A 26133-nucleotide genomic window follows, 5' to 3' on the forward strand; every position below is an offset into this window, starting at 1 on the left:
ACAGCCTCATAAGGCCATACAGAGATAGCTATGTTGTTATATTATATAAGAGATGGGTTAGAGCAGGTAAGTGTAATTCCAGAGTATCGTTGATTCTTAGTTGATTTCATATATCAGTTTTAGTTATTCAGTTGCCTTACATACTCGGTATATTATTAAATGGCTTCCTTTTACAGGGGCATTGCATTTGATGCACACGATATAGACGACAGAGAGACCTCCCCAGTAGATAATGCAGAGTATCAACTTGATTGGTAAGCTCCACTTCATCCGAAGTTACCAGGTCTATAGTTAGTATTGCTTTGTGTATATGGAGATAATGGGTAGGTCGGCGCCCTGTTTCGACCACAGTACAATTTGATCTTCTTAGAGGCTTGTATCCTGTACATTCAGTATATCAAAATAGTGGCCTTCTCGGCCCTTGTCTGTATCTTGTTTTGGCTTTTGCTGTTTACAGATATACATAGTGGCCTTATCGGCCCGTTCAGATATGTATATATATTGAGATGATCCCATTTGGAGAGAGGCTCATCATTTACAGATTCTAGAGTTCGGCCTTGTCAGCCTGAGATGTTATGTTTTATTTGCAGTCGGCCTTGTTGGCTCAGATTGTTGTATGTATGTCTAGAGCATGAGTTACTGATGGTACGCTAGGGGTCAAGTAAGGCACCAGGTGCCGGTCTCGCTCCCCAGATTTGGGGCGTGACAAACTATCAGGGTATTTAATCATGTTTGCTTCCCATGCTTTCACACCTTAAAGGTTCCGATTAATTTGGACGCCGCATAAGGTTCCTTAAGGAGAAACCATTTCCAGTTAACATTTTGAGGACTCGAATTAAGGATGAAGAGATTATGCGGTGTCATTTGACACTCCCCTTAAGAAATTATTATCGGGTTCATTTGACTAAATTAACCTTATTATTATGCTTTCAAAATTTAAATTTGACTACTAGTATTTGATGTAGTTATCAAATGATAAGCGTAGTATCCGGAGAAAAAAAAAATTGATTTGATAAAACAGACAAGTGAAAAGAAAATTTTATAATAAGATAAAAGTTAGGACTATGGCGTTTCCTCAGAAGATGAAATTTCCATTGTTAGTTTGTTGCAATGTGTTGATAGGTGGATGGATAATGGGACACATGCAGCAAATAAAATACTAATTATTGGATTAACCAAGACTTGGGTTTAATGATCAATAATCTATTATTAATTAATAAGAATAATTAAATGTTATTTGTATATAAGATAAAAGTTAGACTTGATTACATTGTATATCATTTTGGGCCCAATTACAACCAAATTGGGCTCATATTTTGAGGTTCTTTCTTAAAATGGCCTACTGTCTATGTAGAGTTAAAATTACTTTGCAGCCGTTAACCCAAATTAAAACTTCAACGTTTTCATTGCTCACAGTACAATTCCTTTATTCTTTCTTCTTCTCTAATTTCAACTTCAACAGGTATATCTCCATTGTCCAGTACCTCCCCATTTGGTTTTATGTTTTCATTTTTCGTTTAGGTATATCTACTATCATCTCTTCCCTCATTTTTTCGCAGTGGTTATAGTATTATTTTGTTTGATTTTTTTTCTTTTTTCGCCTAGGTATATCTCCATTGTCCCTCACCCGCATTCAATTTGAATTTGTTGAATAGAATATGTAGGAGAATGTTGTTTGAAGCTGAAAAACGTGGCTGTCTATTGATTTAAGGCTGGGAATATGAACTGGAAGCAGAAACTCCATAGAACGGCCATTGTTGAAGCTCGATGTTTCAAAATTTGAAAGTCGGGTTTCTGCAAATAAGCTCCGTTTTGAGTGAGTATTGTTGCAAAAGATCGAATACGTATTGAGGAGCCTACATCTGAATTTTAGGGTGTTATTTGATGTAGCATTTTAGGCATTTTGGATGAATTTGGTGCTTGGATTCAACAAAGAAGACGAAATCAGCTTTTGTATAATATTGTATACTAGCGTATATGGGTGTATAAACACCTCTTATACACTATTATACAATATTGATACAATGTTGACATGTATTTGGTGGATTTCTCACTACTACTACTACTACTTCTATGGTGTTGTCAATGTTCAAGGAGAGGACAAGAAGAAGCTAGATTTTCTCTCTAACGGGGTTTAATTTAAACTTATTGTTTTTGGACAAATCTTTGCAATGTAAGTTATGGGCTATATTTTTGTAATGTAAGTCAGCCAATTGTATGTTCATGAAATTTCCCTTTGATTACCCTATATATCAATTTGGGCCCAGTTACAACCAAGTTGGGCCTATATTTGAGGTTCTTTCTTAAAATGGCCTACTGTCTATGTAAAGTTAAAATTACTTTGCATCCGTTAACCCACGTAAGACTTCAACATTTTCATCGCTCACATTACAATTCCTTTGTTTTTTCTTCTTGTCTGATTTCAACTTCAACAGGTATATCTCCATTGTCCATTACCTTCTCATTTGATTTTATGTTTTTCTTTTTTGTTCATCTACTATCATCTTTTGCCTCATTTTTTCGTCGTGGTTATAGTATTAATATTTTTGTTTGTTTTTTGTCCAGGTATATCTCCATTGTCCCTTACTCGCATTCAATTCGAATTGTTGAATATAATCTGTAGGAGAATGTTGTTTGAAGCTGAAAAAACATGGCTATCCATTGATTTAAGGCTGAGAAAGTGAACAGCAAGCAGAAACTCCATAGAACGGCCATTGTTGTAGCTCGATGTTTCAAAGTTTGAAAATCGGGTTTCTGCAAATAAGCTCCATTTTGAGTGGGTATTGTTGCAAAAGACCGGGTATGTATTGAGGAGCCTAAATCTGAATTTTAGGGTGTGATTTGATGTAGCATTTGAGGTATTTTGGATGAACTTGGTGCTTGAATTCAACAAAGAAGACGAAGTCAGCTTTTGTATTATATTGTATACCAACGTGGCAGCGTATATGGGTGTAGAGTATAAACATCTCTTATACACTATTATACAAGATTGATACAATGTTCTTGTGTGGACTTCTTCTTCTTCTTCTTCAAGGAGAGGACAAGAAGCTTGATTTTTTCTCTAACGGGGTTTAATTTAAACCTATTGTTTTTAGCCAAAGCTTTACAATATAAGTTATGGGCTATATTTTTGCAATGTAAGTCAGCCAATTGTATGTTCCTGAAATTTCCCCTAAAAGTTAGGACAGATTATTGAATTTATTTTCCAAAATTGCATTGTAGTAATTGCAGCTACAGACGCACTTAAATAGTTACCTTGTATTTTATTATATAACATTAGGGTGACACACACACAGTTCGAAAAGTGATTACTGTCAAACCTCTCTATGATGGCAGCATTTGTCCTAAAAATTTATGGCTATTATAATGAGGTGTTATTATGTATGTATACTGACATTTGATGTTTAGATCTCATTTAGCTGTTATAAACAAAAGTACGCAAACAAATTATTTTTTTGTACCTTTTATGTTATAAATGAAACCAAAATAGTTGTTAATTTTAAAATCTCAATTGATTTACAAATTTCATTAATTAAAAATTGAGAAGACTAATAAATTACAAAGAAATCCATAACTAGTTGTACCATACCGATAAAGAATTAAAATCTAAAGAACCTGTGCATTCAAAATGAATTGAAAATTTAAATATTTCAAGTTTAACGTAAGAATTCTACAATCATAGGTTGTTTCGTAAATTTCAGTCTCTTAGTGATAATATAACGCTTGAACCGACGAAGATTTTTGTCCAAACTTTCAGCAGAAGGGAATTTAATAGCTTTCCCTTGGAGGCTATCTGAGAGCGTAATAGTATAGTTGAAGATTTTGATATATTCATACTTGAAATTTACTATGTGCATGACATTAATGATGATTACCATAAATATTTTAATATTTTATTTTTATAGATAATATATTTCTTACAAAATATCATTACACAATATTAAGTAAGGCTATTATAAAGAGGCAATTTTATAAAGAGTGTACTGCTATAATGAATGTCACCTTGTTATAGGTAGAATGCTGAGAAGTAAATTATAGCATGAAAAATTGGTTCTCAAGAAAATTAGACCGTTATAGTGAAATGTTGTTACAACGAATGCCAATTATAGAGAGGTTTGACTGTATATAGTTGCTAATTTCCTAAAAAGGTCTACACGAACCAAATTCTGCGTTAATAAATCACATTTCATTCAAAGGGTTGAAGGAAGATAGTGCACTAAGCTGTTCGTAAGGACCAACTTGATCCTTTTTCCTACAAATCTCATATGAGGGAATGTTAACCCTGGGAGCAGAGGCGGATGGAACACTATAACTTAGGTTCAATTGAACCCCAAACTTTTAATCCGGGGTATAAATTTGTGTGTAAAAGCTTACTAAAATTACAATAAATGATAGATATGAACCCATAACCTTAGAAACATAATGGTTTAGTGCTAAAAATTTAAGATGTTCAACCCCTAAAATTTAAATCCTAGATCCGCCTCTGCCTGGGAGAGACGTCGTGCAAAAACGAGATATGCATTTGAAATGAATGTCCGAGTGAAGACAGCGATATGAAAATAGGTTAAGTAATCTGTTTCTTTAGCAAAAAAAAAAAAAAGGAAACATTTCTAATTTACAGGATCCAATCATTTATCACGAAAATCAATTAATATGAATAACTTATTACTAACATGTGATACTTTAAATTATGGACAAACTATCTACCACCTCCTTGTAACCTACATCTTCTATTATTTCATACATTATTGACTTTCAAACTCAATAAAAATAAAATGTAACATGAAAATTAACTGTCACTTAAAAAAATTAAGATAAATATTTTCTGTTAAAAGATAGTTTGAAGAGAAAAAACTTAAATATGTCAACGAACTATGAAAATAACCTATTCATACCACTCGTTAATAGTAAGGCATAAAAACATTGTTGTTGTCACACCTTTGGCCCTTTTGTGTCATTAACCACTAATGGGTCTCACACTCTGTATTACGAGCCAATTTCTTGATTTTTAAATATCAAATATGCCGCTTGTCATCCAATTAAACTCCCTCATCATTTAATCCATTCCATCTATTTTAACTCATTCTGTTTATTTTTAACTCGCCTCACATCATGACCAGACCTAAATTCCTTTCTTCTCTCTTTTTTCTATCACCAGCGGCAACTTCTGCCATTGATAATAACCTCCATCTTTCCATCACCACCCATCAGGGGAGGATCTACCTTATGAGATAGGAGTGCCACGCCACCCGCACACTTCGACAAATTTTTTGTGTGTATATGTAAATATTTGTAAGAAAACCTATGAATACATTAAATGGCACTACCTATGCACAAAGCCGCTTTGGTGGCACTGGTTAATGTAGGCCGCAGAGATTCTTTCACTGAGCATCCGAGTTCGATCCTGCGTATAAGCATTTTTTGGTAACTAATTCTAAAGACAATTGATTTGTCTCCTCCTCGCTTTTCTCCTTTTTCTTCCTTTTATTTTCCTCTTTTCTTTCTCCACTACTGCTAAAAAAAAAAAAATAGGGAAAAGACATGTTTTAACCCCTGAACTTGGCACAAAAACTCACTTTAGCAACTAAACTTAACTCCTATTTATTTACCCCCTTTAACAACTTACGTTTCAATTGTTTTCCACCCCAAATGTTGACGTGGCAAAAAAAATTAAAAAAATAATAATTAAGAGAGTGAAAAATAAAAAAAGTGAGCCCGCTCATATATATATATATATATATATATATATATATATATATATATATATATATATATAAAAATATATATAACATTATACAATTAAAAAATAAAATAAAAATAAAAATCATCACCATCTTCTTCACAATCCCCCTCCCACTCCACAACTCCACCCAACATCTTCTTCCCACTCCACAGCCCCGCCGCCCCCCCCCCCCGCCCCCGCCCCAATTTGTTTTTCTTCCCACTCCACGCCCCCCCCCCCCCCCCCCCCCCAAATGCCTGCTTTTTCTCTTTTTCTAAACCCCCCCCCCCCCCCCGGTCCTCTTCCCCACCACCACACACCTCCACCACCACCACCACCACGAAATTTTTTTCTTTAGTGAAGGGCGTCCGTGCAATTTCTTTAGTGAAGTTGTTATTCCAAGCTTACTTAGAAGTACATAAAAGATAATAATTCATTGAATGGAAATTATAAAAAATTTCATGAACTCGCTTTGACTTTAGAATTAAGCACATCATTAGCTAATTCCAACAAGAGGAATATTAGCCGCCATCCGTTGTGCTTCTCCTTCCGATTATGTTTTAGTTATCTTTTAGGCTTGTGAGTAGAATATGTTTCACCATTTTTTGATTTTGATTTTGATTTTGATTTTCTTTCAAAAATAAAGTTACGGAAGAAATGGGTTTGCTAATAATGGTGGTGGAAGAAATGGGTTTGCTAGAAATGGTGATGGTTGTGGATGTGGGTATTTTAATTTTCTTTCAAAAATAAAGTTATGGTAGAAATGGGTTTACTAATAATGGTGGTGGAAGAAATGGTTTTGCTAGAAATAATGGTGGTTGTGGATGTGGGTTAAAGATGGTGGTGGTGATTTTTTTTCTTTTAAGGAATTTGATGAAATTTGGTGGGGAGATGATGGTGGTGGTGGGTGTGGATGTGGGTTAAAGATGATGGTGATGATTTTTTTTTTAAGGGCAGTTCGTCCAATTTTTGCGGCGGCGACGTCGGCGGCGGCGGAGAGGCGGCGGCGGCATGGTGGTTGATAAAAGTTGGGTGAGGATGAGGAGAAAGAAGAAGAAAGAGAAAGAAAAAAAATAATAAAAGAAAAACAAAAAATGATGTGTTGGTAATTTTGACATGGCAATGATGTGGCAACGACGTGGCAATGATGTGGCATTGACGTGGCAGTGACGTGGCGCGAGTGTAATACACCTCCCATTGTGAGAGTGGTATTATTTTTTTGGGGTGGAAAACAATTGAAACGTAAGTTGTTAAGGGGGTAAATAAATAGAAGTTAAGTTTAGTTGCTAAAGTGAGTTTTCGTGCCAAGTTCAGGGGTTAAAACATGTCTTTTCTCTCATTTTCCTCCTTCTTCATCATCATCTTTTCTTTTTTAATTTATTTACACCAATTATTATTTTGTTTCTACAATTCAATCTTACTTCATAAGCAAACTTCTTTGATAAGTAATTTGAATTATGTTATTTAATATATACTTTTTCTCCCTTTTTGATGGTGTGATATAGATATAAATTGGAATATAATTTGGCAGTAAATTTTTTACTTTTGAGAGATCAAAATGGTTTATTTACTAGACATTTTGGTTGATGCTCATAGATTAAAAATGTGAAGCTCTTGTTTTGCAGATAATTGTCATAAAATTTGATAATTAAGATAGAAAAACTAACTCAAAAATATTGAAGGTAAATTAATCTAGCAAAAAAAAAAAATGTAGAAATTTACATTTTAATCAATCTATCTAAATGAATGTGCTCTTTCAATTAATGATTTTTTTTTTTTTTTTTGTAATTTCTTACAGCTGACTAAAATTTAAATATTTAAATCAAGTGCAAAAAAAGCTAAAATAAACGAAACTTATTTGTCTATTTATGAATAGAATACCTAATAGACCTAATCGAATCAATTGAAAATTAACTGACCCGATCCATCCTTCCTATTCAATCTTTGTGGCCTGTTGTAGGTTTTTGCATGTATAAAATAGTGGCACCCGCAACCTTGAAATTCTGGACCCGCAATAACAGGCCTATTAAAATCTTGGCAAGTGGGAAAGTGGTTGGTAACTTACAAAGTTGGAATGCTAAGGAAGACAAGAGAACCAATGCTGAGGAAGGAAAGAAAGGGAAGGACAATGAGAATAATGGATCACAAATAGAAAAAATTATTCAAACTCATAATAAGTTTGATGCTTTGTCTAATGAGGGCACATAGGAGAATAAGGAAAAACATGATACAAACAATGATGAAGTAGAAGAAGAGGCTCGACATACCACCAACCATTAAGGACATGTTACAAATACTAATGAAAGCAAAAGGGAAGGGGAACAAGGGCAAGGAAAAGGAATAGAAAGTGCAAAAATATGGGTTGAAAATGCTTTTGGCAAGGTTCTTCAAATAGAAACAATCTCAGAATCAGGTGAAGAGCAAACCAAATGGAGAGATAGGGTAGAGGAGCCTGAAGGTACAGATTCAAAGAGAGCAAATTGAAGGAACAATTTTATAAGAAGATTCTTCAAGTCTAAAGGAACTAGAGATTTACCTCGGGCAATAGAGACTAAAATTGGAAGCAAACACTATAGGGTGAATAATCCACATAATGTAGCATCATTTGCATCTTCATCAAAAGAATCAGAAAGCAAAGAGGTACAGCCTGCAGAAATAAATAATGTAAAGGCAACTGAGCACATTGCAACTGCAAAAGAAACCTCCAGATGATGAAATAGAGATTCATGATAGTAACTCAGAGGCTGATTGAACAGGTGATGTTGGCAATATGGATACTAATCTACAAAATATCAATAAAAAAGAAGGCATTCATAATACCTGTAATAATGATGAAGTTGCCAGCAAGCAATGCACTGAAAAGGCAATACATACACAAGTAAATGATGAAGTAAATGAGCATATGAGGTTTGACTTAACTAAAAAGGTGATAGAAAGCTCTTCATCCCCCACTGGATCACAAACGGCCGATTGATTTCTTTGAGAAAGAATCGTGCACTGCAAATATAAATACAAAGCCGAGTCGCTAGCGTTAAACACAAAGCCTCAAACCCTAATGCTAATCTCCAAGACATTGTAGCACACAGAGTATCTCAAGCATAGATTCAAGAAGTTACAGGTGGGATTCAACAAATAGAGGAGGATAAAGGAATGGAGGACAAGGCCAACAACATTCACAAAGTAGCAAGATAAGCTGGGTTGTCACCAAAGGTTCTAGCTAAGAGTGGTTAAAAGCGCAAGGTCCAGGAGATATCACAAACCAAGAGAGTGTCAAAGAGAACAGCTTCCTCCAAGTGTAAATGATGAATAAGGCATTAATTTGGAATATTATGTCTATTAATACCCAACAGGCATTTCAGAGACTCATCAATTTACAAAATCAACACAAGTGTTTCATAGTTGCTCTATTGGAACCTTTCCAGAATTGTAGACACTTGCAAAAGTACAAAAGAAGACTTGGCATGGAGGCTGCTATTTCTAACAAGAATGGGAAGATTTGGGTTTTTGTGGATGCTACAGTCCAATGGGAAGTAATAATGGATGAAGATCAACAAATCACTTTGAAGATCCATCACCAAGACATAGAGAAAGACATTATTGCTACTTTTGTCTATGCTAAATGTGATGAAGAAGAAAGGCTAGTATTGTGGGATAATCTGTATCAATTAGCAAATTCTATGAATTTGCCTTGGATGGTTGGGGGAGATTTTAATGTTATTCTATCAGATGAGGAGAAATTGGGAGGCTTACCTGTCACATTGGCTGAATGTGAAGATTTTGCATACTGTGTAAATTCTTGTGATTTATTTGACATGGGTTTTAAAGGAAGTCCATATACATGGTGGAATGGTAGGGCAGCAGAGGACTGTATTTTTAAAAGATTGGACAGAATTGTGGTAAACTCCTTATTTCAGGAAATTCTTCCACATATTGAAGTGGAACATTTGACAAGAACAGGGTCAGACCATTCCCCCCTGTTATTATCATGTGGTGAAGAAGATGTCAGTCTTAAGAAACCTTTTAGATTTTTGAATTTTTGGACACAACATGAGTCATTTCAGGATATGGTGAAGCAGCACTGGCAGACAGAATTTGTGGGGACTCCTTTCTTGGCTTTCAAGCAGAGATTGAAGAATTTAAAGAGGGCTTTATCCAAATGGAGTAGAGACACTTATGGGGACATCTTCAAGCAATTATCTATCAGAGAGGAAGTGGTTAGGGTGAAGGAACAACTACTTGAAGAAGATCCTAGCATAATCAACAGAATTGTGCTTCAGAAGGCACAAGCAGAGTTGAAAAAGTATCTAAACATTGAAGAACAATATTGGAGGCAGAAAGCTGGTTTTTCCTGGTTCACTGAAGGAGACAGAAACACTAACTTTTTCCATAATCATGTGAATGGCAAGAGGAAAAAGTTACAACTAAAAAGAATTCAGGATTGCAATGGTGTATGGTTGGATTCAATAGATCAAATCTCAGAGGAAGCAGTGAATTTTTTCACAAAACAGTTCACTCAGGAAGGAGATACAGTGGACTATGAGCTTCTTCAGCATGTCCCATCCATGGTTACACATGAACAAAATATTGCCCTTTGTTCTTATCCCTCCAAGAATGAAGTCAAAAGGGCAGTGTTTGCATTGGGTGGAGATAGTGCTAGTGGTCCAGATGGGTTTACAGGCTTATTTTATCAGCAGTGTTGGGATATAGTTGGAAATGATGTTCATGCTGTAGTTTTAGCCTTTTTTGATGGTAGAGAATTGCCTAAATCTATTACCCATACTAATCTGGTTCTTATTCCTAAGAAACAGACAGTACATACTTTCTCAGATATGAGGCCTATCAGTTTATCTAACTTCATCAACAAGGTGATTTCAAGGGTTCTACATGACAGGTTGGAAAGTATTCTCCCTACTCTAATTTCCTCAAATCAGTCAGGCTTTGTGAAAGGGAGGAGTATATTTGAGAATATCTTACTAACTCAAGAGATAGTCTCAGATATCAGAATAAGGGGTAAGCCTGCAAATGTTGTTATAAAACTGGATATGGCCAAGGCTTATGATAGAGTATCATGGAAATACCTAATGCATGTGTTAAGGAAGATGGGTTTTGCTGAGCATCTTATTAATCTAATTAGAAGGTTGATAGAGAACAATTGGTATTCTGTGTTACTAAATGGGCAAGCTACTGGATTTTTTCATTCTTCAAGAGGTGTGAAACAAGGGGACCCTCTATCTCCAGCTTTATTTCTACTCTCAGCAGAGGTATTATCAAGGGCTTTAAATAATTTATTTGAAGATGATAAGTATGTTGGGTATGGGATGCCAAAGTGGACAAATCCATTGAATCATCTGGCTTATGCTGATGATACAATTATTTTTGCTTCTGCTGATTCATATTCTCTAAGAAAAATCATGCAGGTTCTCAAGAAATATGAACAGACTTCTGGGCAGTTAATTAATGCATCTAAGAGTTCTTTCTACATGTACTCTAAGGTGGGCAATGATTTGATTCAATCAGTTGAGGGTATAACTAGTTTTACTAAGGGTTTGTTCCCTTTCACTTATCTGGGATGTCCCATCTGTCACTCTAGAAAGAAAAAGATATACTATGCTGATCTTTTTAAGAAGTTGAAAGGAAAATTACATTCTTGGAAAGGGAAGATACTGTCCTTTGGAGGAAAAGCTGTTCTGATTAATAGTGTTCTTCAAAGTATGCCGATATATCTACTTTCAGTGATTGCACCTCCTAAGTGTGTAATTAAGGAGCTTCATAGGATTTTTGCCAGATTCTATTGGAGTAGTAAGGAAGAAGGGAGGAGTAGACATTGGGTCTCTTGGAAGGATGTTTGTCTTCCAACTGTGGAGGGTGGTCTGGGGTTTAAATCTCTGTTTGATTTGTCCAATGCTTTATTTGCTAAGTTGTGGTGGAGATTCAGAACCACTTCCTCTGTGTGGGCAAATTACATGTGGAACAAATATTGTAAGAAAGTAATACCTACTTTGGTACAATGGAAAGGTGGAACTCAAGTATGGAAGAAAATGCTGCAAGTAAGGGGAGAAATAGAGCAAGAAATTTGGTGGGAAATCAAAGGAGGGACTTCCAATGTTTGGTATGAAAATTGGACCAAATTGGGTGCTTTGCACTATGTAGTTCCTATTGAATATCCCTTAAATGAAGATCTAGAGGATGTGGCAGATCTTATTGATGGGGGATGTTGGAAAGATCATCTGCTTAATCAATCTTTCCCAACCGACATAGTGGAACACATCAAGTCAGAAATTCATATAGGGGATCTGGAAGGAAACTGGGATAGACCTTGGTGGATGCCTACTAGTACAGGAAATTTTTCTGTAAATAGTGCATGGGACATTCTCAGACAAAGGGAACATGAAAAAACTGATTTCAAACAGTTGTGGATTAGGGGGGTGCCTTTTAAGATATCCTTCTTTCTATGGAGATTATGGAAAGCTATCTTACCTACTGATGATACATTAAGGAGGATTAGGATACCTATTGTATCAAGATGTTATTGTTGTACTGTACCACAATAGGAGACTATGCAGCATTTGTTCTTAACAAGTAAATTTGCTTCAGATGTGTGGAATGTGTTTAAACAGGCGGTTGGAATACAAATGAATCTAATACAGATACACCAAGTTATCAGAACTTGGTGGAAGATAGAGTGTGCTGAGAAGTTTAAACCTATCCTATATGCTGTGCCTGCTATGATTACTTGGGAGTTGTGGAAGAGAAGAAATACAATTAAACATGGAGGACAGGTGAGTTTCAATAGGGTTATTCATGAGATCAATAGAAACTTGTACTACTTAACAAGGAGTAGGTACCCATGGCTCAAAAATATACCTTTTCTTTGGCCTCAACTGGTTGTTTTTCTAGAAGGGTATACTCCTATTTTGATCACCAGGACTGTATACTGGAGGCTTCCTTTTGAGAGATGGTATAAATGTAACACTGATGGAGCATCTAAGGGCAATCCTGGTCCTAGTTCTTATGGTTTTTGTGTGAGGGACTGGCATGGAGATTTGAAATATGCAGAGTGTAAGGAATTGGGGCAGAATTCTAATGTTGTGGCTGAGGCAAGAGCAATGATGGAAGGTTTGAAATACTGTGTGCACCATGAGCTTCATCCATTGATATTAGAAACAGATTCTTTATTGATGAAAAAAGTGGTTGATGGAGATTGGAAAATACCATGGTGTATAATTGCAGAGGTGGAGGGAATAAGGAGGATGAAGGCTGAATTTAATGTGATAATACAACATATATATAGGGAAGGAAACACTTTGGCAGACTTTTTAACTAACCTAGCTTTTGATTTTGCAGGTACATCAAGATTTAATTCATTTTCTGAGTTGCCTAGTGCAGGGAGGAGGATTCTCAACCTAGACAAATAGCAAGTCCCTAATCTCCGGATCAGGAATGCAAAAAATACAGCAAGTAATGATGTACATATATGATTCTGCGACTCAAATATTGACAAAACTTTTAATGGTGGTATTAGCCTTGGCTCATCCCGTTGAAGTTAAGTCAATAGAAGAGAAGCAGAATCACAAGTACGTACATTCAATGCTAGAGTAGAACACTGGTTATGCATCTGGAGGTATTTAACTCTTTAATTTACTAGGATATTTTGTACTTCCCATATCTATTACCTTATACTCTGAAGATTAACCATTTATGGGTCAAACGGAGGAGATTAAGTGGTAGATTTTGGACAACATCATCCTAGTTAATTATACAGTTAAATAGCAATTGTTAACATCAATCGCAACTTGGGACTACACGCATCTTAGCTAAAGCATGAATTTCAGCTCAACAAACATATAAGCATAGCAGATTCACATATTACATTCTCCAAGAACACTTCAACTCATAAATTGTTCAGTCCGAGAAGACAAGGGTAGAACGTTCATTCTTTCACTTACAAGGAAGGAAAATTGAAGATTGAAAGCATTTCTTACCTGAAGGAACAGATCTGGCTTATCTGAGAATAAACTCCTTGGCTATGGGTTTGCAAAGACCGGTGAGAGCATTAGGGTGCGATGATGACGCTAATCCATACCAGAACACCAGATTTTGAACCATGAGAGATTTGCGATGGCCTAGCTCTGGTGAAGGCAACTTTCAAGAACTTTCCTAATTGTGTAGTGAAAATGGAGTATTTGTCGGCTGCAACATCTCTTTGGTGTTTTTATTTGGATTGGGTAACTATGAACCGGGTCCTTTGTTTTCTTTGTTTTGTTTTTTGTATTTTATTTTTTATTTGGTCTGTTGAACTTCTACTTATTATTAATAATTAATAAATATTCCCTCCACTAAATGATACTTAGTGGTTTCTTAAAAAAAAAAAAAAAAAAAAAAAAATTCTGGACCCGCCTCTACCACCCATGACATCCAGACAATCACCAGCTTCTATCCTATTACTACCACCACACTTTTACTTCTCCTTCACAATTTCTATCAACAAAGTTTTTCTTGAATTTTGCAGAGAAGTTTTAGAGGAGAAAAGAGAAAGCCATGAAGATTTTGAGGACGATAGGAAAAAGTTTTGTAACAAAAAAAGGGTAAAGACAAAGAAAAGTCGCTAATAACCATATCTTTGGTTCTTCGCTAGTGGAATTTTTTGGCAAGACCCTCGAGGAGAAGAATAAGTGACGTTGAAAAAGAATAAAGAGAATAAAAATAGAAAAAAATTAAAATAAGAATAAAAACCTGAACAATAAAAAGAAAGAGACTAAGACCTCATTTGTTTTCGTTAAAATTAAAACGTCTGAATCTGAATATAGATTTGAATATTTAAGATGTGTATTAAGATTTAGATATCTGAATTTAGATATACATCTCAATATTAAATAACTAAGACGTCTTATTTTTTTTAACACTTGAATGTATAAAAATTGTCTTTTAAAATTTGATAAACATAAAATTTAATAAAACACTAAATTATTCTGATACAATATATATCTACAAAACATTTTTCAAAAACTTATATGATGATGATGGCTAACAATTGTGGTTGTTGATGTCGATTGGGATGATATTGGCTAATGGTGGGTTATGAGTAGCAGCTAGCGGTGCTGATGGTTAGCAGTAGAGATTGATGGTGGTAGTTGGTGGTGGCTGTTGACAGTTGTCGTGGATGATAATGATAGCTAACAGTGATGGTGAATAATGACGGTGATTGACCATATATAACACAATGACTAGTAGTGGTGATTGGTGGTTGTTATAGTAATGATGGTTAGTGATGATTGATGACGATTCTAAATGGTGACTTGTGACAATTGTTAACTATAGTGATCAGCAGTAATGGTGATCGTAGCTAAGGATGGTGGTTGTTGTTGCTAGGTGGTGACACATAGTTGATAATGGTGGGCGGCAATGTGGTGAATCAATTTTTTTGTTCTCATTGGTGTGTGGTATTTAAAATGGGGTAAAAGCTCGAATGATGAGAAAAGGTCTAGCCATGTCATTCGTTAATAGTTGAATATAAAGATTGTCCTTCCATTATACCTTTGGCCCTTTCATATCATTAATCAATAAAGGTTCACACGCCGGATATTATAAGTCAATTATTTGGTTTTTAAATACCAAATATGTCGTGTGTCATCTAATTAAACTCCCACATCATTCAATTCATTCCATCTATTTTAATCCATTACCTTTGTTTTTAACCCGCCCCATGTTATAACTAGATCCAAATTCTTTTTGTACCCAAAAGCCCTTCTCTTCATTATTTTTTAACCCTCCCACATTATACCCATCCCAAATCAATTAATTTGTTTACTTTTTCATTATATTTTTCCCTTTTTCCCTCCCCATCTAGATCTCATTTGGTTGCACTTAATGAAGGTCTTAATTTTAATCACTTGGACCTCAGTTATTAATAGCCTGTTTGGCCAATCTTTAGGGAGGCCAAAAGTGCTTTTTTTCCTCTTTCAAAAGATGAACTGTTTGGTCAAGCTTTTGGGAAAAATAAGTGTTTCTGGGGAGTCGCAGAAGCCGTTTTTCAGAAGTTAAAAAAAGTAGCATTTTCCCAAAAACACTTTTGAGAAAATATACTTAGACGTACTTTTCAAAAGTTTGGCCAAACACTAATTGCTACTCAAAAGTGTTTTTGAGATTAATTGACCTGTTACACCCCGGATTTTCGCACGCTAAAGTCGCATCATGTGTTAGTTGATGCAAGTTCGAAAGAAATTATCTTGAGGTTAAAAGGGATTGAGCCTATTAATATAAATGGTTATAAGAGTTTATAAATAATATTAGTAAGTGGCGGAAGGTTTGAAGGGTGAATGAATCAAAGAAGGACGAGTTTCATCAAAAGTCGGCAAGTTGGGAATACAATAACTTATACTTTTAGGTGAGATTAGGAGTGCTTCACATGCTAAGCAAGTAATTATATGGAGTATTTGAATCGTATAATAGTCTCTTGTTAAGTTTGGAAGTCAAACGAGTTGTTATATGAAAGTTGACAAAGGGCGTCGCAAGTTAAGTTTGTAAATTTCACTGAAATTTGGGTCAGATATCTCGGAGCTTTTCTCTCAATCTACTTGGATTTACTGGGTGATCCACCCACCAAATTGAAAGTCTACGAGTCTAGTTTTCACAGTATTTTACCATTCGTCGATACAACGTTGGAGTAGAGAGAAATTCACATTTCTGTCCAGGAATGCAAACTGCTACGAGAACAATGTGCTAAGTCAGTGGCTGCCTAGCTCAACATATATTAAAAAGCCCCAAATCATTTTCAACCTCATTTCTCTCAAGACCAAACCCTAAGACACCTCCTAAACCCTCTCAAACATTCCTCCATGATCCATGAACATAGCAAGGAGCTAATCAATCCATCTTAACCGTGGCAATCACGAAACCTTCATTTCTCCATAAATTCGCTTTTCGGAAGAAAACGTCATCTTGAAGCAACTTCTATTTTGGATTGATTGTGGGAATCTAAGGTATGTTTTATCCTCTTAATCATATCTTCATGATTATTCAAGTATTTAATCTAAGAAATTTGGAGGGAAAATCCCATATGAATAAGTTATGGTTAAAACTTGAAGCTTCTATGGACATGGCTAACTTATTGAGCTATTTGTGTTGGGTTTGTTGTATTGTTTGGAGTTATGATGGTTTGGATTGAATCATGGTAGTAAGGAGAAGTAGAAAAGTAGGTTTTTGGTAGTATTTTACAAGAAGCTACACTACGAAAGAGCTTACAAACTCGTGCCTACAAATTGCCCGATAAAATGCCTGAATGAAGATTTTTATTGGCTATATGCTCAAAGTTGATCTTGAATTGTTCGAATCCTGTAGGAAGTCAGTTGTAAAGGTTCGAGACTTCAGGAAATGTGTATAACTCCAACTCTTGTTATGATATCTCTTCTCGAGGTCGGTCTTGCACGTATATATATACATATATAACTATATATATATATATATATATATATATATATATATATATATATATATATATATATATATATATATATATATATATATATATATATATATATATTATATATATATGTATGTACTATACATATATCTATATGTGTATATGTATGAGGTAGAACCAATAAAGATTTCTTTTTCGATTCATCCCTGGCCTCATTCAAGAATTGTTTTTGATCCAATCCGCAGGAATCAATAGAAAAGGCAAATCCCTTATGATACACCAGATCCGGATCGGTTATTGATAGAGTGAATAGATCTGCCATTTCTTGAAATCTCTCTTTTGATGCAAAAAAGCCTTTAATGCTACCCAATATCCCTTCTTTTTTCAAATATTTTTACGAATACGCTTTTTTGATGTCGGTCGGGTACGACACCTATTGTGCACATCGCTGCAATGGGCAGGTTATGGTGATGCCTCGGACGCGGAATGGTATGATATATGGATCGGGCTGCACGTTTCGCAGCACTAACATTATGATCAATTAGTGCACGTTCCACAACACTAACACTTATATTATATATGTATGGAAAATGTTTTTTTTTAAAAGCTAAGCATGCATGATATCCACCTTAAAAGACAATCAGATGTACTCCTATCTCATGTTCCTTTCGTACTTTCACTATGTTGTTATTCATGCCTTATATACTCAGTACTTTATTCATACTGACGTCCTTTTGTTTGGGGACGTTGTGATGATGCCCACAGGTACAGGTAGACGGATTGGTGTACCTTTCTCTTGCAGGGTACCCAGTTCGGGTCTAAGAGGATGTTCGCACTCCATTCTCCGGAGTTGCTGGTCAGAGTCATCAAATAGGATGGATGCATGTATATACATATATTTAGATGGTGTTGGGTAAAGTGGGGCCCTGTCCCGACCAGTTGTTGCATTTAAGTACTCTTAGAGGCTTTTTGAGAGAAAAAAGTTGAAGCATCATCGAATATTTGAGCATCAATGTTGATGTGTTTTGTTAGCCTTGTCGGCCTCAGTTATGCATATATATGTTATTGGGCCTTGTCAACTTATGATTTATATTACGTAATTGGAATGATATCACGATTGGTTTAATGACCGCTGCATTTCAACTTCGGTGTCTGAGTGCCGGCCACACCCCCAAGGTTAGGGTGTGACATAACCAAACATAGACTGCTTCTCACAAAAAGTACTTTTTTTGAAAAGCACTTTTCAAAATAAACTGATTTTAGAAGCTTGACAAAACAAGCTATAAGTCTGTTTGTTTTTTACATTTGAATCTTAATCATTAGTACGTTTTTTTATGTTTCAACCACTTAATGGGTTTGAACAGACCTAAATGATTTGCAATAAAATTTGAAAATCATTAAGATGTTTATTTAGAGATTTCTACAAAATGATAGTTCATCAATTTCATCCATTCATCGTTGGTGTCATCGCCCACCATTATCAACTACTGTCATATATGTTCACATAAATTCTTTTTATCTCTTCAACTATTCAAAATTATGGGTGAAAAGAAAAGACTTAGAATTACATAAATTCATCGATAATATTGCTACTATTTTATATTTCCTTACATTGAGAAACAAGGTCGTAGTAACTCTTAACACAAAAAAAAAAAAAAAAAAAAAAAATTTACACACACAAAGGACATCAGGGAGATATGATGCAATTACTATTATTGTACATCGTCAGATATCAGCTCATATCTAGTACCGGACAAACTTTATAAAAAAAAAGGTTGAATTTTTTACTCCTTTTTATTAAAAACTAGCAAACTATGCCCGTGCGATGCACGGGGCCTGACATAATTAATTTGATAACTCACTTTAGTTATAGCCTGTTTGGTCAAGCTTCTAAAAATAACTTATTTTAAAAAGTACTTTTGGCCAAAAGCAGTTTGTGTTTGGCCAATTAATTTAAAAAGTACTTTTGAGCAACAATTAGTGTTTGGCCAAGCTTTTAAAAAGTGCTTCTATGTGTATTTTTCTCAAAAGTACTTTTCAAAAAAGTGCTTTTGAGCAAACACTATTTTTTTTTAGCTTCTGAAAAACTACTTCTGCTACTCCCAAAAAAACTTATTTCTCTTGAAAGCTTGGCCAAACACCTCACTTTTTATTTTTATTTTTAAAATAAGCACTTATTGAAAAAATAAATATTTTTGAGGGGAAAATAAGCTTGGCCAAACAGACTATTAGTCCTTATGGTTTGTATATTTTGCAAAGGATACCGCGATTCTCCTTAGTGAGCCTCCATATTTTATTTTTTTCCTCTTATTTTTCTCAGTTGTTGTTAAAGTTTATCTTATTTTGGTTATGTCCGTCTCTTTTTATATTTAGTAAGCTGACAATTCAAATGTCCTACATGTCAAGTTTATAATTAAAAGATTCAAAGGATATTTTACTATATTATACACATTTTTAATTTAGAACCACAAGATTCAATAGTCTATCTTTATTTCTTAAACTCCGTTTCTAGTAAAATGCAGACCAAATGAAGGAAATTAAAGGACAATTGAGACACTGCGGAAACGTGAGGATTTAAAATGTAAACACACAAGATGTAGTATTAATGTTAAACTTCTGAAATGTACACATGTTAGTCCCTGTTGACACCCAATTTTGTCCCGCCTTCCCTAAATACTTATTTACATTTCTAGTATTTTCAGCAATTTAAGAAATAATTATTTATATTTTTTACTGTAATTATTAGCTTCTATTAATGCCAGCGTTTTATTATTTTGTTGCCGTCACTAGTTGTTATTATTTTGTTACCACGATTATTATTATTATTATTATTATTATTATTATTATTATTTTATTATTATTATCATAATTTGCATTATAATCATTATCGCGGTATTATTATTATTATTCGCATTTATCATTTTTACCGCATTACGCACACGCATCGCAGGTATTTTCGTACAACCAAATAATAGCATTTATTTATTGTTGACTTTAAAAATATTATTGCACGGCTATTGCGACGTAATATAATTTTCATTTTTTATCTAAGCATCAATAATTACATATTTTATATTGATGCAGTCCATTTTAAATCCTAAAACCATTTGGGCTAAAAGCCAAATCATTAAAACCAACCCATTTTAATACCCAGCCCATTTCTAATCCGCCCAGCCCACACCCACTAAACCAATGACCCGACCCGGCCCATCTCACACTTTTAATTCCCTAAACCTAATGAACCACATTTTTTTTCCTTTACTCATCAGCCGCCGCACCCTCCCTTTCTCTCTCTTCTCTCCTCTCTTTCGTCTCCTTCTCTCTCCCACGCTCCCTCTCTTTCTCTCTCGTCTTCAACAAAAATGGCAAACCGCAGGCCTCCTTTCGTCTCTTCCAGACCATGCGTGGCCCAATTCCGGAAGGAATTTAATGCCCTGTACCCTCCCCCTGTCCGGATTCAACCATGAAAAGGGGTTAAAATTTTGTTTGTTTCTTCTTCCTATTCTGTTCGCAACTGAAAGCCTTAATGGGTTTTTGTCTGTTCATGAACCCGAATCTCTTGTCAGTTCCTTTTTTTTTACTTTTCGGGTACGAAGGTTTAAGAGTTTTTGTCTACTTCTTTTCTTTTCTGATCAAGTTTCTGAAAGGGGGACAGAATCCGAACGTTTGTATCAGGGTTGGGGCGTTGTTGACCAAAAACCCCGCCCAAAATTTTGAAACCGGAGAAAACCCTAGAGGCTTCCTATAAATGTTTGCTTATGAGCCAGAAAGAGGGAGGTTTTTTTTTGATTTGGAGAAACCCCTCCTAAAAACATGAAGTCTTCTTTTTAGTCAAGAAATTCTTCTAAAAATTGAAACAAGTCTTTTTTTTTAGCCGCAAAGATAAGGCATAAGTTTCAGTCACCCAAAATTCCCTAAAAATATTAGTTTGTTTTGGTAGTCGCAATAGTTCCGAATATCGAGTTAAGAACACTAAATCAGTTTTTCGGCTTTCGTTTACATTGGTATTGCTTTGAATCCGAGCATCGCAAGCTCGGATTCGAGAGTGTTCGATTGTGAATCGGAGACCCATACCCACTTCGCTGCACCCGAAGAAGGTCAGTGAACTTCATTCCTTTCATTTTTTTAATTTTATTCTTGCATATTATGTGTTTATGTGCTTAGTCTGTTGTCTAGTTTAATTGTCATTAGGGTATGCTTAAAATGCTTATATGATGAAGTTTACTGTTCCATTCGGTGTTTAGCTGTTAGTTTTTAGTATGATTCTTGCCTTAGCATGTGTTTGGAGTCCATCAAAGATTAATGGTTTAGCTTGATGTACACTTGAATTGAGTCAAGTTCTGCCTTGATTGTTCAGAATAACCAACATAGCATTGCGTTGCTGTTGAAGTGTTAATTTGGAGGTTATATGATTTTAAGTGAAAATGCCTTAAACCCGAAGGCCCTTTAAGTGTTGATTGAGCTATTATTTAAGTTTTTTACCCATTCTTATGAAGTCTCGGCATATGTTCATTGTTGGATTTGGGATTGATATTGGCCTGCTTAGGACTAGAATTATTTATGACCTATGGTGTTTGATGTGCTAGAATGGTTGCTCAGGACATGTTAAGTTTGTTTCCCAATCATAGTTGTTTCAAAGAATGTAACTGACGTTAGGATAGAACCTTTATGCCTGCTAAACTTGAAGCTATCTGCATTAAAACAAAAAATGACATTTATCTAATTTTTATAGAAAGACCAAGACTTTTTATGCCCTAATGGCTCTGTTTTCCAACTGCGAGGCTTGCACCATCTGATTTATTGTTAGTTTAGTGTCATAAGTCTCATATGGTATTTCTGAAAGAACTAAAGACATGCTGAACCTAGTTTAGTATATGTGAAGTCCACATTAATTATTTGTTGAGTCTTATGATGGTGTTTGAAGTTCTTTATTGACAGAATATGTTAGTTAGTATGCCAAAGTCTTGTTCGCATGATTCAATGCCATGACTGATGCCTGTTTTGTTCACATGCTCAAAGTGCTTAATGTTGCTAATTCGCCTTGCCTCAGATCTGTACATGTTTGCACGTTGTCAGTATACTTTATTTGGTTTTGTGTCTGCAAGAATATGCCAACATGTTTGGTTAGGATTTATATGAATTCAAATGTTGCAAGTATACTGAATCCTGGTTATATATATATGTATATCTTGAGTATTCTCTAGTTAATACATTGGTGGGGAGGTTAGATTGGTCATTATGGATCAAGCTTAAACCCTCCCCGGTGTTAGTCATGCCTGGGATTCCTGAAATCCCTTGGAACTTGTGCAACATCGGGAAGACGGGGCGAAAGCTTTCCGATATTAACCTTCTATATGTCCCTATGGATGTGTATACATGAGATATACTTGAATATACAATATATATACATAATTTAGTGAATTGTCTTAAGTTTACATTTTTATATGTTCGATCTTTCATTGATTAGATACTAATCCTTTTCTTTCATTTTTTTGCATGATTACCGCATACGAGTCCGAGGGACTCGTCCCTCCCCGCATTCGGTGTTGGGCTAAAAGCCCAACATAATATTCTCGTGTCCAAAAAATAAATCCATTGACAAAGAAAAAATAGAAAATGAAAATTCGCTTGGGCCGAAGCCCAACGAGGCAACAGCCATTTTTACGGGCCAAAGCCCATATAGCCTTTTTTTTTTTTTATGGGCTGAACCCATTTATATTTTCTGCTCTTCATTTATTTTTGTGCAATTAACTCTTTGTTTTGTTTGTTTTCTTTAGCTTAAATGAATTTTAGTAAATTAGTGGGTTTAGTTTTAATAATGGGTAGTTAGGAAGACTACTAATTAATTCCCGAGTCTCATTCTCTTGCATTACATTAAGATTATTTATAATACCTATAGTATTTATATTTCTTAGAATGATTGATTTATAAAATGGCCTAGTTATATATTTAAGCTATAGGGAATCATAATTCATATCGATTATCTTAAAAGATTTCGAACCATCATTAATATGGAGATAATAATATAAATATATTTTATAAATGCTGTTTCTTTCAAAATTCATCACCCTTTGCACTCTATTTATAAAAAAGGAAGTTTAGATTAGACAAAGCACATCTAATCAATAGATTTTAAAGTTTCATTTGCATTATTTCTTTTGATCTCTTTATATCAAGTCTAGATTTTCTACACATAATATAATTTTATGTCAAGTTTAAATTGGCTAATCATTACATTTTTGCAAGCTTCTTTTTATTAAAGTTTAGCAATATTTATAGCTGCTTTAAATAGCATTTGAACTCTCTCTTTTATGCAAATTATCCCCCAAGTCTTGATGAAAAATAGCATTTTTACACTTTTAAGTCTTATTCTAAAATAGCATTACTATATTTTCCTTTAAACTTTAGTAATATTATAAGTTATTTTTCTTAAATTTAAGCATCTTATTTAACTTTAATTAATTAACCTAAGTTTGACCGGATAACCGTAGTTAACGGATTCTAAAGGATGCCTAACCCCTTCCCTTTAGGATAATCTAGAACCCTTACCTAGAATTAAGATTAAGCGGACCATTAACGGAGGTTTAGTTAAGTTTTACCTTAGTTAATAAAATAGGTGCCCTAATTCACCTTAAAATCAATTAGGTGGCGACTTCTTAAAATAAGCAAAAAATAGGAATCTCCAATATGTTGTACTCTAATTTAACCCGTTTAAATGGGGTATAACGACTTAGCGACTCATTTGGGATTTTAGGTTCTAACCATAATAACTTAGGTTAATTAATATTGCTTTGGATGTTTTGTTTGTTTCTCTTTATGTTGCCTTTTCTTTAAATGTTTTATTATTGTTTTGTGCTTTATTTGCCTTTGCTATGTAATATGTGTATTTTTGCTTTATTAAATTGTCATTCCGTTCATATTTCTTCCACTCGGAAATTCACACATATTCACACACTTAAAGCGGTTTCGCGCGCCGTGCACTACTAAAACACCTTTTTAGGAGAGTTGGATATCTTGTGGATTTAGTCGATCGGCGGTGCGATCGCGTAGGACTTTCCACTCCCAAGTTGTCCACTCGGGAAGCCTTGTGTCATAGGAAACCAAATCTTAGAAAACTAAGATAGAGCTAAACCAAAACCCTCTTTAAGAGCATGCACAAGCCTAGGAGGCTTAATACCCAAGGTGTATTAAGTCCATTAGTTAAACTCGCCCAAATGTCCGAGTGGGTCCATGACCCCAAGCGACGATTATCATGTTATATGCATTGATTTGAAGGATAAACATGCGTGTTATGTGGACCATGTGCTATTTAGGTAGAACTAATCGCTTGTATACGCAGTGCCCATGAGTCGGTTATAGGATGCATTTAATTACGAGCAAAGCATGCAAGAATTAGATACACTACTAGCCGAGCAAGAGACACTTACGTCAAGAAGACATCAAACGGGAGGAGTTACGGGCCATATCATGCATCGCCGAAAGATCGGCATTCAATCCAAGCAAATAAGGGGCTCAAGAGTAACGAAGGGCTTTCCTCATTTTAATTAGCTTATGAGAGTCGAGTAGTAATTGTAATAATTACTTTTGTATTGGGGTTTTTAAATTTTTAAACATTGTATGTTTTGGGGGTTTCAATTAATAGCACATTGGGATGACATCTAATTGCATATTTTATCCTTCAAATCCACGTTAGGCCTACCTCTGGCACAAAGGAGGTCCCGTGCATAATAGGTCGCGTTGTGTTTGCTATATCTCCCTTTTACTATTTGATTTGTTTGCCATGCAGTATGTGTTTTGTTTGTTATGCGATATGTGCTTTGTTTGCTATGCAATATGTGTTTCTTTCAACGTTGTTGCTCAATGTTTGCATTGTTTTAAGCAGTCATTCGCACTATACTAACGCAGTTTTCTTCATTTTTAAGGTTTTCTTTTTATTTTGATTATTTCCCCCAACGGTTGATTCGTGTTGACTGCGAACTGGCGGATCACCCGTACTTTACAAGATCAAAAGCACGAGCATCCGACAACATGAATGATTCAGGGGCATCCGAACAGAATGGCTTGGGACTTGTCACCCTTCCGAGAGACGAACCCGAAGCTTCGGAGGGAAGGAATGATGAACTCATCGCCTAATTAATGCAACAAATACCATATGCAAACTAAAATCGAGCGACTGCGAAATCTTACCAATCTATCCATCGCCCTCAATACTCCTCACCACGAACAAAGAACAAATGCGAATTCCACCATCTTTTTCACCTGTTGACTCGCCCGCCCGTCCACCATTTTCCTCAAACCCTCCACTTAACACAGTCCATCCAAATACTACCAAATCACAACAAAACTAACGTGCAACAAACCATCTCACAACAGTCTACAACAAGCCATTCCACCAAGCTACCCCACAACAAACCATTCCAAGCCTTCTACGACAAACCAACCAACAAACCAAAAAAAATGACCCGCAACAAGCCAACCCCCAACAAGTTAACTTTCAACAAACCAATCCGCCACCCTTCACCACTCCATATGTTCCTCAACCTTCAGTTAGCCAAGCTATCCCGCTCAATCAACTACTCCACTTACCCAAAGCTAAAACCCAACACATACCATTGGCACACGCCGCTAACCATAACACGCAAATGCCACCGATATGTCTCGAAGCTCAACCATTCACTACCCGATTCAAAAAAGTGCAGCATCCGAGCTTGACCTCCATGAAGAGCTTGAAGGGAAGAAATCGGATATTTGAACGCGTATCCTTCAAATCAACAAGGAAAACGATATGTAAATCTATCATATTCGCCATATATTTGCATATGGAATGGAATGACGCCGAGCACCGCCTTTTATATGTTGCATGGGCTGAGCACCGCCCCTTTGGAATTTCTGCAAAAGGCTGAGCACCGCCTTTTATATGTTGCATGGGCTGAGCACCGCCCGCTTGATATTTCTGCAAAGGCTGAGCACCGCCTTTTATATGTTGCATGGG

General features: G+C 35.4%; 1 long non-coding RNA gene across 1 annotated transcript; it reads left to right on the plus strand.

Moving 5' to 3' along the window:
- The first annotated feature begins 1281 nt into the window (after positions 1–1281).
- LOC132048099 (uncharacterized) lies at positions 1282–3278 on the plus strand. The gene is made up of 3 exons (XR_009412900.1): positions 1282–1521; positions 1606–2435; positions 2566–3278. It is a non-coding gene; the product is annotated as an uncharacterized LOC132048099 (long non-coding RNA).
- Positions 3279–26133: the final 22855 nt, after the last annotated feature.

The sequence above is a fragment of the Lycium ferocissimum genome, chromosome 2, assembly GCF_029784015.1.
Source record: "Lycium ferocissimum isolate CSIRO_LF1 chromosome 2, AGI_CSIRO_Lferr_CH_V1, whole genome shotgun sequence".
Taxonomy (NCBI): Eukaryota; Viridiplantae; Streptophyta; class Magnoliopsida; order Solanales; family Solanaceae; genus Lycium; species Lycium ferocissimum.